The following is a 13,096-nucleotide window of genomic DNA, read 5'->3' as shown; positions in this document are numbered from 1 at the left end:
CTAAAATGATATTTGAGGCTTGAATTGAACACTTATATTGAAATATTCAGAGAGAAAAACATTTGTGACGTAAAATCAAATATTTTATTTATTTATTTTTATTTATTGGGGATATCAACAGTAATACATGTAACAAAATTATAACAAATAAAATATACAGAAATAAAACCAATGACAGATATCCACAGAAATACATTAAATACACGTACAATACATACTAGTGTGTTTGTGTGAGTGTAAGTGAGTGAGAGGGTGGGTGAGTGGGTGTTATAGTGAAATGAGGGAATGAGGGTGTCAAGTGTGATATTACAATATTAATTTAATATCCCCCAAAAAAAATCTCAATTTCAATCGATTCCCTTCCCACACCAAAAGATGCATAGGGCACTGCATCGGTACACCCTTTGTTTCATGAAGGTAAGATGGTCAGTCTTACGCTTAGATTCTCAATTTAAGTAAATATTACATTATGAATAAAAATAAAGTGTGAAAGTTTTTCCGTTGCTCAATTTAAGATATTTAAGGAACAAAAAATTACTAAGTTTTCAGAACTTTATTTATTTACTTTATTATTATTTTATGTATTTTATGGAAATCTTATTTTATGGAACTACTTGAATATTTTTAGGCTTAAAACTTTTACTGTTTGCAAACACAGCCTTTCAATTCACAAAATGTTATTTCATATAACCTATAATTATGTTTTAATTCGGATTATTGATGCATGTCAATAGTCCGGCTTCCCCTGAATGAGTTTTCTGTGGTTTCCTCTTAAAGCAAATGCGGAGAAGTTCCTTAACAAGGCCACAGCCGATTATCCCACCAGCAGTGGTATTCTGATCACTTTCGACACCCACGAGATGATCTCGACTTTCGGACGAGAATATAACGTGGTGTAATTTAGGGATTTTTATTTTTTGAACGCGGTTAAACTTGGTTTTCTATATGGCAATTCTGATGATTACATGTCAAATTACGTAAATGAATTCGAACACATAAAACCAAAAATAATGATTTTCAATAGAAACATTATTGTGACCTTAAGAATGACCCAAAATACTTCATTATGTTGAATTTACCAAACCTCAATCGTTATTTCTCGTTATTTAGACGGTTTTATAATTGACGTTTCATAGTTCGATATCTACCCGCAACAGCGTGAGTGTCGAAAATGAGAAAATATACTCGTGCGCATGCGTCACTGACGAGATGAATATACCTATTACAAAATATAACGCTTTTGCTATCCTGATGAAAATTTATAACGTTTGCCATGTGGGGTATTTATTTTTTCTACACGCCAAACTGTACTTTTTATATTGCAACAATGCAAAACATAAACAAACATACAGTGACAGTTCAACTACTTTTGTAAATGATAAGTATGCCCCGGATCTACATGTCCTTAGGGATTTTGTTTATTTTTATAGAACCTCTGTGAAATACCTACTGTACTCTATAGAAACTTGCATACGAACCACAGCGTCCCTAAATGTACATCTTGCGCGACAACAGGAATCATCATTTGAAGGTATGTTTATCTAATTCGGTATTTTAATCAAACTTATATATTGTGTGCGGTTTAAACCTACCTTACGAGTTTTTTCTCAAGTTGTTAATCATTAAAATATTTATAAATTGTCAAAGGTTAAGAATAAGCTAGTGTTAGTAAAAAATAAACAAACCACCAAGCCGTTTTCCCGGGGACAGCCAGAGGATATACAACACACATGCGTTTGCAGTCATACAAAATCTCATGCATGTGTGCTGATTTTTCCAACTTTGAAGTATTACCATATCCGCAAGTGGTACTGCAATACCGCTACTGCGAACTGTTAGTTTTAATTGTTGATATTCGTAATGTAAATAATTATCATGTATGTAAATACTTATCGTTTCAGCGGTATTTTTGTTTGGTTAAAATCGCAAGTAATATATTAACAGCTTTTATGTTCCCCTTTAATTTTTTTTTGATAATTAGGCTTCCCGCCCACTAGGCAGCCCGGCTGCCGCAGTCAAAATTTTGCGCAGCCAGTTAAAGCAGCCAGCCTGACGGCCAGTCCAAATAAAATGGATGTGGAAGATGTTTTTGTTTACATTTTATCTCGTAAGAAACGCAAACCAAAAAGAAGATATTGAATTCATCCTTTACTTGAAAGGGTTCATTTCAAAATTATTTTATGGATCTTCTGTATCAAAAGTCATTGCAAATTCGTTTCATAAAATACTTCTGGCTGCTACGACAAGTGCGCGGAGACTGAGGCAGTCACATACATTTGCTTTGTCTCGTTCTGGCTGCAGGCAGCCAGTTGGCTGCCGTGCACGTCAAACGCGTTCTAATGGCTGCCGCAGCCAGGAATTCTTGGCTGCCTAGTGTGCGGTATCTAATAAGCCGTCATATGTAGTATTAGCTGCCGCAGCCAGGCTGCCTAGTGGGAGGGGAGCCTTACAAAGTATTGCCGTACCGCCCGTACCACTGATGAGATCCTTCTCAAACAATTTGTTGGGTTCGGTCATGCCATCTCTTTCTTGGTCTTCTTTGTTCATTAGTCTTCCTCATAATTAATATTTATTTTATTAGTGGTTTAGTGGTGGTATTTCAATTTTATTTATTCATATATATGTACATTACAAAATAGAACATCTTAATTCACACATATAGAAATAATGAAAATAAAAAGGTATAATTAGGTATTTATAAAAATAACACAGGTATACATAATATCCAGAAAATAATATGTTAAAAAAGTAAGAGAATCTTGTAACGACAAACTCCCTCAGAGACGTGAAAAATTACAAAAGTTTATTAAGAAACAATGAAAGACAATTGGACATGCATACACATAAGATATTTAATTTTGCTAAACCCATCACCCTTTATAATATCTCACAGCATGTGTTATAAAAAGGATACAATATTATTAAGGTTATTGTAATATAATATAATTTATGTTATGAATAGTGGTGTTTAAATATACCTTTGTACTAAAACAAATATTATATCAATATTAATAATAATAGTAGTAAATAGTAAGCTCTATAAATGTCTAGACTTTTAATGATATTATCTTCTAAAAAAAATCTCATTCTCTTTTAGAACATCTGTAAATAATTTAACCTTTATAAGTGTATTTTTTCAGATTATATTAAACCAGTAAAGCGGATCCTTCGAAGGGATGATATCGATTGGCTCTTTAAATTTATGCTGTAATGGAATATATGGATATCAAACTATAGGATATATTCGTCATCTGCTTGGAGGTGGGACACGTTGTTTATTAAGTAATTCAAGTTTTTTTTGCACTCTTGAAAATTCTCATTTTAAATTGTAATTTACTAAAAAATGAATCAGTAGCAAGATTCGTCACAACACCTTTATGACTGATATCTTTATTATAAAGATAAATCTAAATAAAAAAGGAAACAATACTTCAGTTATTATTATATAAATTGTAATATATATATTTTTACAGTTAAGATACCAGTCTGGGTATTAAAGATGTTGTAAAAACAATGAAATATTACTACCTACACAGTTATTATACATTTGTATATTTAAATATCAATCATCATTTATTTCCATATTAAACTATTTATTAGATTTGCTTTAAATAATACCCAATTTGTTATTTTTTCAAATGTTTTTTTATTACCAAACAGATAAAGAGCCAAAGTACATAAGATTTTTTAAAAAATAAAGTAAGTACTATTAAAATATCTTGTATTAGTTTAAAATTCATATTATATTAAATATTTTCTCTACAGCTCACGTTGGCATGTCCTAACAAAAGGAAATTTGTCACCATATGGAAAATACAAAGTTATACCATTACATATGACATCGCTTATATCATTTGGAACATTTAGAATTAATCAGCTTACACATATTTAAATTGCAATATCATAATCACAATACCTACAGACAACTTTAAAAATATTACCTTTACTGCATAATAATTTGCTCTGAGAAATAAAACATATAAATCACAAAATATAGCCTTCAAAGTTTTCTTTTTAAAAGGTTTAACAATATGCGGAATAATTAAGGTGTTTGATTTTTGCATGTACTGATGAACTTTAGTACAATATACAAAAATATGTATATTGGCAGGTTTATTGCAATACCTGATGAATAACTTCCAACTAACCTAAATAAGATATATTTTTCTATTTTAAGTGCTTATTTTAGTATGTCATTTTGTAATAAATGTAATTAAAAATGTATTGTAAATTATATAATTTTTTGTTTTTTTATTTTTAGCAAAGAGGAAATATCGAATGTTGCAATTTGGTGACAATTTTTAACACCTTTATGATCATCTGAGAAAATGGGAGTAAATATGTGGCAGAGCAGAAAAGCGGACTACAGAAATGAGTCTACAACAACTACATCAACCACTCAAACCTTTTCTCACAAATGTAGAGCATTAGCTAAATTCTAGTTAGTTTTTTGTAGTTCTTTTTTATTATTTTATACCTAAAAACTTATAAACTACAGTGCAAGTACTGTTATTGAAAAAAAATTTTGGTGTTTTAGTTTCCTTTTCACACGTAATTAAAATATAGTCATATCTCACACATAAATATTTAAACACATATTTCAAATATAAGCAACCTTAACGTGATCACTTTCACCGGGAGAAATAAGGGCTCTGGCCAAGAATTGTATTTACTTTAGTTTTAGTTAGTTAGTTTTACGAAAACAGTACATTTGAAATTATTTTTATTTATATTACCTTTTGTTACAAGAAAATGTATTCTCACATCCTTTCAACGCGTTTGCTTATCATGCAAGAGGTCTCAGGTTCAGTTCCTGACATGGTAGACATGAAATATTTATTTTAAAAGGTGATTTTACAGTACAATATTTCATAGTCCCTTGACTGGCACCCCAAGCGTACGATTGATCATCTTTTCCACGTAACAAAAAGATCAAGATACGCTGCGATTGGTGTACCAATGCAGTGCCCTATGCAATTAGGTGCGGAATTGAAATGATGATGATGATTACCTGCATTTATTTATTCTACGGTATAAAAATTCACTATATATTTTTTTAAAAGAGATTTGTGTTCTTATGATTTACTTAAACATTTAATTTTGAGGGCCATTTTCAACGAGTTGTAAATAACTCTCTATTAGAAAATAGGAATCAAGTTGGGATGGAATGGGATTCTAACCACGGACCTTTGAGCCGTGAGTCCATGACGATAGTCATAGGACCACAACCCGATTTAACTCAATTCATTCACAGTTTACATATTAATGTACTGATTTTTTTTAGGCGTTGCCGTGTTATGCCATAATAATAAGCATAGGGGAAAAAATCTAGTGAAATTAAAATAACAATATTAAAGTCCAAAAAAAATGTAAAATACACATAAAAATTTTAAAAAGTTACAAAAATTAAATTTAGTCGATTAAAAAAAAGTTTTTTTTTTTAACTTTATTAATTATTTGTGCATGTTGTGTTCACATTTAATTCATGAAAAATTTCTAAACATAACAAATTGTGATATTATACCAATTTATTGTACTGTTCATTATTTGTAAGCCATAAAAAATAAAATAAAAACAATCTTAAATGTTAATATGCATATTCAACATAACATTTAAAAAAAAATAATACAGACTATGGATATGGTACCATAGTGAAAATAAATAAAACAATGTTATGAGTACGTCCAAATACTTGTGGACTGGCTGGATTTCCTCCCTAGGGAGAAATAATTTAATAAAATTCAATTTGTTGCAACAGAGAGGGAAAACATTTTTGAGAAGGGAATATGGAAGTCTAGGCATTTACAGAGCTTATGACCTGTCATTCATATCATCCGACTGAAATCACCTACTAGGCAACACCTAAAAAAACAATTTTCCAATTCTTATACTTCTTCTTTTACCAGTTAGTTAATTCAACAATGTTTTGAGTATGTCCAAATTTTGCGGACTGGCTCGATTTCCTACCTAGGGAGTTATTCCAATCTAAATTTGTTGCTGGATGGATGAATCTCACCCACATGATAAAGGTTTCAGCTCTTTTACTTAACAAAAGTCAACAGAAGGAAGAGTTGAGGAAATTTGGATGTTTAAACATAGGCAGAATGGTGAATGTTACACAATAAGTAAAGTGGCCGCTTAAACCAGCCAATGACAGGTCATAAGCCCTGTAAATGCCTATACTTCCATATTCTCTTATCAAAAATGTTTTCCCTCTCTGTTGCAACAAATTTAGAATAAATTGATTAAATATATTATGCTCTATTATTCCTTTATGGCAACCAACAATGAACTCAAATTCTGGGAAACATAATATTGCATACCCTTTGTCCGTGTCCAAGCTGACAAAGAAAACAGATCTGTTTGAAAAATGAAAGCAAAACCCTGGACGAGCGTTTTCGGCTTTACGGCAACTCTTATGTAAATTCTGGAAAAGGAAATTGGGTAGAGATATGTCTGCCTCGTAGGGTAGTAGTCGGAGCGTTTGCCGACCGTGCTTGAGGTCCCAAGTTCGATTCCTGGCAGGATCAACAGAAAATATTTATTCTTAACGTTCACTGCAATGTTTCAGTCCCTGGAATAGCACCTGAAGTGTAAGATTGATCACCTTACCTTCATGTAACCGGTGATGAAATATGCTGCATTTGATGCGCCAATGCAGTACCCTATGCACCACATGGTGCGGATAGGGAAATGATGAGATACCTTACATAACCTTAATGAAAATAATTAGTGACTTTATTTTTTGGTTTGACACCTTTTAATAATTGAGAATGTCAGAACAATAAGTATATTTCAACGATATGGGATCAAACAAACAGATCTTGCACTGGTTCATTTTGTACTTACACATTCAGAGATTGTGACAGCAAATCTGAAATAAGGATTTAAAATTTATATGCATTTTGATTTGATATTTAAACCTTACAGCTTCACTTATAATTTGAGCAAAAAATGTTCTTGCACGTAATGATTCATTATGTTATCAGTATACAGACATATAATTACAGTATTACTAACCATTAGAGCGACATCTTGTCCCAAGCATTGAAATACAGTAGACTTTCGCACATAATTGGTTCCTGAAAATGTGTGCGAATGTTGAATGTTCGAAAGTCGAGGGATGTAAAAAAAATGTATTTTTTAATTAAGTTAATGAGGTGTTTAAGTGCTTTCAGGTGATTCTTTATAAATTTTTCAAGAGTTAATTAAATACTTCCATATTTTTTGTTTTCTTGATAAAGAGTTCTATATAATAACATGCTGTATTTAATTTTCAAAATAGATAAGGCTTCATTCATATTTTTTACTGTCAAAGACAATTTTATCAGCTTTTCCCTTACATTAACTGTGTATTTCATTTACCAGTTGTGTCAATTAAGCAGTCATTTGACAGAGGTTCTGAGTGATATTCAATTAACTCGTTAACATCTTCATTGTTGAAGTCCTATACTATATCATCTGTGATAGTTTCCAGAGTTTCTTCAAAATTCATCATTTGCGGGCATAATTGTTTACAGGAACCTTTCATTTTTTACTTTTTTATTTCAGCCCACAAGTATCCAATATTGCTTATTGCGTTCCATATATTATAATTCTACTGAAATTGTCTTAATGTAGGCACACCTTCCCTGTCAGTTTCCTTAATGACCTGATTCATTATTTTCCTCATAACATATTATCTTAACATAGTTATCACTAGTTAACTGAGGGAGCACCTGCATGGAAGCGAAGAATGTTTGCATTATTGATAAAAATCTGACTTTTACACCATTTACAACTAGATATTTACATAGGATTTTAAATACACGTTTATTGGGTGGGGACAGGAGAGTTAGAATATGAATAGGGAATGGGATATTAATATCAGAGAGGTCGGATAGGAAATCAGGATAACAATCATTTATGGGGCATCCAAAAAAAATATGGTTTAAATCTTCCTCATTTAGCTGACATTCGCAAATGGCAGAGTCCCGGACATGGATTCTGAACAGGTGAGAACCATTGCAGCAGTGCCCAATGCGCATTCTGCATATGGAGGATGTCTCAAACTTGTTCAGAATCACTTTGGAAAACCAAGGCTTTTCTGTTACATTTGGTTTCAGTTGGAAAAGATGTTTACCCTTGGCTTGGGAAGAGGCTACCCAATATTCTTGCCATGTGCGAAGTTGCTTCTCCTTCGTCATAACAAGGAGATCACCTAGTGGTAGTAAATTACTACAGGCAGGATCCCCGGAGTGGACCGCCTCCTTTGCTAACGCGTCCACTTTTTCGTTACCGGGAATACCACAATGGCTAGGGATCCAGGACATAACAATACTCTTATTGGATGCCTCTGATAAAGAAAGAAGAAATCGAGTTTCCACGCAGAGCTCATCCTCGGGATAAAAGGATGGAGGGGATTTGATTTTTTGTAAGGCACTCAAGGAATCCGACAGGATAAGGAACTTGCTATATTGTGAGCTTAAGGCGTATTTGACAGCTTCTCGGATTGCGATACATTCTGCGGTAAATACAGATGCATTCTTGTGCAATTTGTACAATCTTTGAAAGTTGTTGTCTTCACAATATATAGCCGCACCCGTATGGGTTGCCAAATCTGACCGAGATCCATCAGTGTAGATAATTTTCCAACCTATCCATCTTGACGACCGAATACGGTTGAATGTACACCGGGGCTGTAGGTGGCTTTCGACTCCGAATGTGAGTTCAATACTTGGGGCATAAATAGAAGTTTTAAATGGGAAACGATAAAGGGGAAGAAGGTCTTTAGGATAAATGTTAGATTCGAAAGATTTGTAAAAATGAAAACTGTTGACTAGTAAAGGGGGTGGTTTATGAAACCAAAAAGATGAGGATGTCACGCAGTCAGAGAGAAACTGTACCTTTTTGAGGAGCAGGTTGTTTTTTTGGACAGAGCATTTTAGAAGAAATCTATCCGCCAAGTATTGTCTTCTCATACCGAGTGGGGGATCACAAGCTTCTATTTGTAAAGCGTTAATTGGAGATGACTTCATGGCTCCGACGACTAGTCTCAGACTTTGGGATTGGATCCGGTCAAGTCTTTGGAGATTCTTAGATTCTTTTTGATTCCTATTTTCTAATAGAGTTATTTACAACTCGTCGAAAATGGCCCTCAAAATTAAATGTTTAAGTAAATCATAAGAACACAAATCTCTTTTAAAAAAAAATATAAATATATGGTGAATTTTTATACCGTAGAATAAATAAATGTAGGTAATCATCATCATCATTTCAATTCCGCACCTAATTGCATAGGGCACTGCATTGGTACACCAATCGCAGCGTATCTTGATCTTTTTGTTACTTAAAGAAAAGATGATCAATCGTACGCTTGGAGTGCCAGTCAAGGGACTATGAAATATTGTACTGTAAAATCACATTTTAAAATAAATATTTATGTCTACCATGTCAGGAACTGAACCTGAGACCTCTTGCATGATAAGCAAACGCGTTGAGAGGATGTGAGAATACATTTTCTTGTAACAAAAGGTAATATAAATAAAAATAATTTCAAATGTACTGTTTTCGTAAAACTAACTAACTAAAACTAAAGTAAATACAATTCTTGGCCAGAGCCCTTATTTCTCCCGGTGAAAGTGATCACATTAAGGTTCCTTATATTTGAAATATGTGTTTAAATATTTATGTGTGAGATATGACTATATTTTAATTACGTATGAAAGGGAAACTAAAACACAAAATATTTTTTCAATAACAGTACTTGCACTGTAGTTTATAAGTTTTTAGGTATAAAATAATAAAAAAGAACTACAAAAAACTAACTAGAATTTAGCTAATGCTCTACATTTGTGAGAAAAGGTTTGAGTGTTTAATGTAGTTGTTGTAGACTCATTTCTGTAGTCCGCTTTTCTGCTCTGCCACATATTTACTCCCATTTTCTCAGATGATCATAAAGGTGTTAAAAATTGACACCAAATTGCAACATTTGATATTTCCTCTTTGCTAAAAATAAAAAAACAAAAAATTATATAATTTACAATACATTTTTAGTTACATTTATATTTAGTACAAAATGACATACTAAAATAAGCACTTAAAATAGTAAAATATATCTTATTTAGGTTAGTTGGAAGTTATTCATCAGGTATTGCAATAAACCTGCCAATATACATATTTTTGTATATTGTACAAAAGTTCATCAGTACACGCAAGAATCAAACACCCTAATTATTCCGCATATTGTTAAACCTTTTAAAAAGAAAACTTTGAAGGCTATATTTTGTGATTTATATGTTTTATTTCTCAGAGCAAATTATTATGCAGTAAAGGTAATATTTTTTAAGTTGTCTGTAGGTATTGTGATTATGATATTGCAATTCAAATATGTGTAAGCTGATTAATTCTAAATATTCAAAATGATATAAGCGATGTCATATGTAATGGTATAACTTTGTATTTTCCATATGGTGACAAATTTCCTATTGTTAGGACATGCCAACGTGAGCTGTAGAGAAAATATTTAATATAATATTAATTTTAAACTAATACAAGATATTTTAATAGTACTTACTTTATTTTAAAAAAATTCTTATGTACTTTGGCTCTTAATCTGTTTGGTAATAAAAAAACATTTGAAAAAATAACAAATTGGGTATTATTTAAAGCAAATCTAATAAATAGTTTAATATGGAAATAAATGATGATTGATATTTAAATATACAAATGTATAATAACTGTGTAGGTAGTGATATTTCATTGTTTTTACAACATCTTTAATACCCAGACTGGTATCTTAACTATAAAAATATATATATTACAATTTATATAATGATAACTGAAGTATTGTATCCTTTTTTATTTAGATTTATCTTTATAATAAAGATATCAGTCATAAAGGTGTAGCGACGAATCTTGCTACTGATTATTTCAGATTTGTGAATTTAAGTACCACTTATCTTTCATTTTTTAGTAAATTAAAATTTAAAATGAGAATTTTCAAGAGTGCAAAAAAAACTTGAATTACTTAATAAACAACGTGTCCCACCTCCAAGCAGATGACGAATATATCCTATAGTTTGATATCCATATATTCCATTACAGCATAAATTTAAAGAGCCAATCGATATCCTCCCTTCGAAGGATCCGCTTTACTGGTTTAATATAATCTGAAAAAATACACTTATAAAGGTTAAATTATTTACAGATGTTCTATAAGAGAATGAGATTTTTTTTAGAAGATAATATCATTAAAAGTCTAGACATTTATAGAGCTTACTATTTACTACTATTATTATTAATATTGATATAATATTTGTTTTAGTGCAAAGGTATATTTAAACACCACTATTCATAACATAAATTATATTATATTACAATAACCTTAATAATATTGTATCCTTTTTATAACACATGCTGTGAGCTATTACAAAGGGTGATGGGTTTAGCAAAATTAAATATCTTATGTGTATGCATGTCCAATTGTCTTTCATTGTTTCTTAATAAACATTTGTAATTTTTCACGTCTCTGAGGGAGTTTGTCGTTACAAGATTCTCTTACTTTTTTAACATATTATTTTCTGGATATTATGTATACCTGTGTTATTTTTATAAATACCTAATTTTACCTTTTTATTTTCATTATTTCTATATGTGTGAATTAAGATGTTCTATTTTGTAATGTACATATATATGAATAAATAAAATTGAAATACCACCACTAAACCACTAATAAAATAAATATTAATTATGAGGAAGACTAATGAACAAAGAAGACCAAGAAAGAGATGGCATGACCGAACCCAACAAATTGTTTGAGAAGGATCTCATCAGTGGTACGGGCGGTACGGCAATACTTTGTAAGGCTCCCCTCCCACTAGGCAGCCTGGCTGCGGCAGCTAATACTACATATGACGGCTTATTAGATACCGCACACAAGGTAGCCAAGAATTCCTGGCTGCGGCAGCCATTAGAACGCGTTTGACGTGCACGGCAGCCAACTGGCTGCCTGCAGCCAGAACGAGACAAAGCAAATGTATGTGACTGCCTCAGTCTCCGCGCACTTGTCGTAGCAGCCAGAAGTATTTTATGAAACGAATTTGCAATGACTTTCGATACAGAAGATCCATAAAATAATTTTGAAATGAACCCTTTCAAGTAAAGGATGAATTCAATATCTTCTTTTTGGTTTGCGTTTCTTACGAGATAAAATGTAAACAAAAACATCTTCCACATCCATTTTATTTGGACTGGCCGTCAGGCTGGCTGCTTTAACTGGCTGTGCAAAATTTTGACTGCGGCAGCCAGGCTGCCTAGTGGGCGGGAAGCCTAATTATCAAAAAAAATTAAAGGGGAACATAAAAGCTGTTAATATATTACTTGCGATTTTAACCAAACAAAAATACCGCTGAAACGATAAGTATTTACAAACATAATAATTATTTACATTACGAATATCAACAATTAAAACTAACAGTTCGCAGTAGCGGTATTGCAGTACCACTGCGGATATGGTATTACTTCAAAAGTTGGAAAAATCAGCACACATGCATGAGATTTTGTATGACTGCAAACGCATGTGTGTTGTATATCCTCTGGCTGTCACGGGGAAAACGTCTTGGTGGTTTGTTTATTTTTTACTAACACTAGCTTATTCTTAACCTTTTACAATTTATAAATATTATAATGATTAACAACTTGAGAAAAAACTCGTAAGGTAGGTTTAAACCGTACACAATATATAAGTTTGATTAAAATACCGAATTAGATGAACATACCTTCAAATGATGATTCCTTTTGTCGCGCAAGATGTACATTTAGGGACGCTGTGGTTCGTATGCAAGTTTCTATAGAGTACAGTAGGTATTTCACAGAGGTTCTATAAAAGTAAACAAAATCCCTAAGGACATGTAGATCCGGGGCATACTTATCATTTACAAAAGTAGTTGAACTGTCACTGTATGTTTGTTTATGTTTTGCATTGTTGCAATATAAAAAGTACAGTTTGACGTGAAGAAAAAATAAATACCCCACATGGCAAACGTTATAAATTTTCATCAGGGGTGGTATTCTGAACCACTCTCGTGGGCCTCTCTACCTCGTTAAAATCATTTTG

The 13,096-nt window shown here is 32.0% G+C and overlaps 3 long non-coding RNA genes across 5 annotated transcripts; 1 reads left to right on the top strand and 2 right to left on the bottom strand.

Annotated features, from left to right (window-relative positions):
• The first annotated feature begins 1,200 nt into the window (after positions 1-1,200).
• On the top strand, positions 1,201-5,463 carry LOC148278921 (uncharacterized). 2 transcript variants are annotated; one of them, XR_015823040.1, is made up of 3 exons: positions 1,201-1,531; positions 3,141-3,282; positions 4,262-5,463. It is a non-coding gene; the product is annotated as an uncharacterized LOC148278921 (long non-coding RNA). The 2 variants fall into 2 exon arrangements; XR_015823039.1 differs by having other exon boundaries at positions 3,141-3,261; positions 4,262-5,368.
• A 1,270-nt stretch (positions 5,464-6,733) lies between these two features.
• LOC148278920 (uncharacterized) lies at positions 6,734-7,702 on the bottom strand. Its single transcript, XR_015823041.1, has 2 exons — positions 7,021-7,702; positions 6,734-6,874 (listed from the first exon to the last, which is right to left on the bottom strand). It is a non-coding gene; the product is annotated as an uncharacterized LOC148278920 (long non-coding RNA).
• A 268-nt stretch (positions 7,703-7,970) lies between these two features.
• On the bottom strand, positions 7,971-13,096 carry LOC148278919 (uncharacterized). 2 transcript variants are annotated; one of them, XR_015823035.1, is made up of 3 exons: positions 12,759-13,096; positions 11,009-11,150; positions 7,971-9,987 (listed from the first exon to the last, which is right to left on the bottom strand). It is a non-coding gene; the product is annotated as an uncharacterized LOC148278919 (long non-coding RNA). The 2 variants fall into 2 exon arrangements; XR_015823034.1 differs by having other exon boundaries at positions 11,030-11,150.

Source organism: Micrasema longulum, unplaced genomic scaffold (genome assembly GCF_059751315.1).
Source record: "Micrasema longulum isolate JH-2025_06_02 unplaced genomic scaffold, ASM5975131v1 h1tg000809l, whole genome shotgun sequence".
In the NCBI taxonomy this organism is placed as follows: Eukaryota; Metazoa; Arthropoda; class Insecta; order Trichoptera; family Brachycentridae; genus Micrasema; species Micrasema longulum.
Note: the sequence above shows the minus strand (reverse complement) of the source record. Positions and strands in the feature narration are given on the sequence as shown.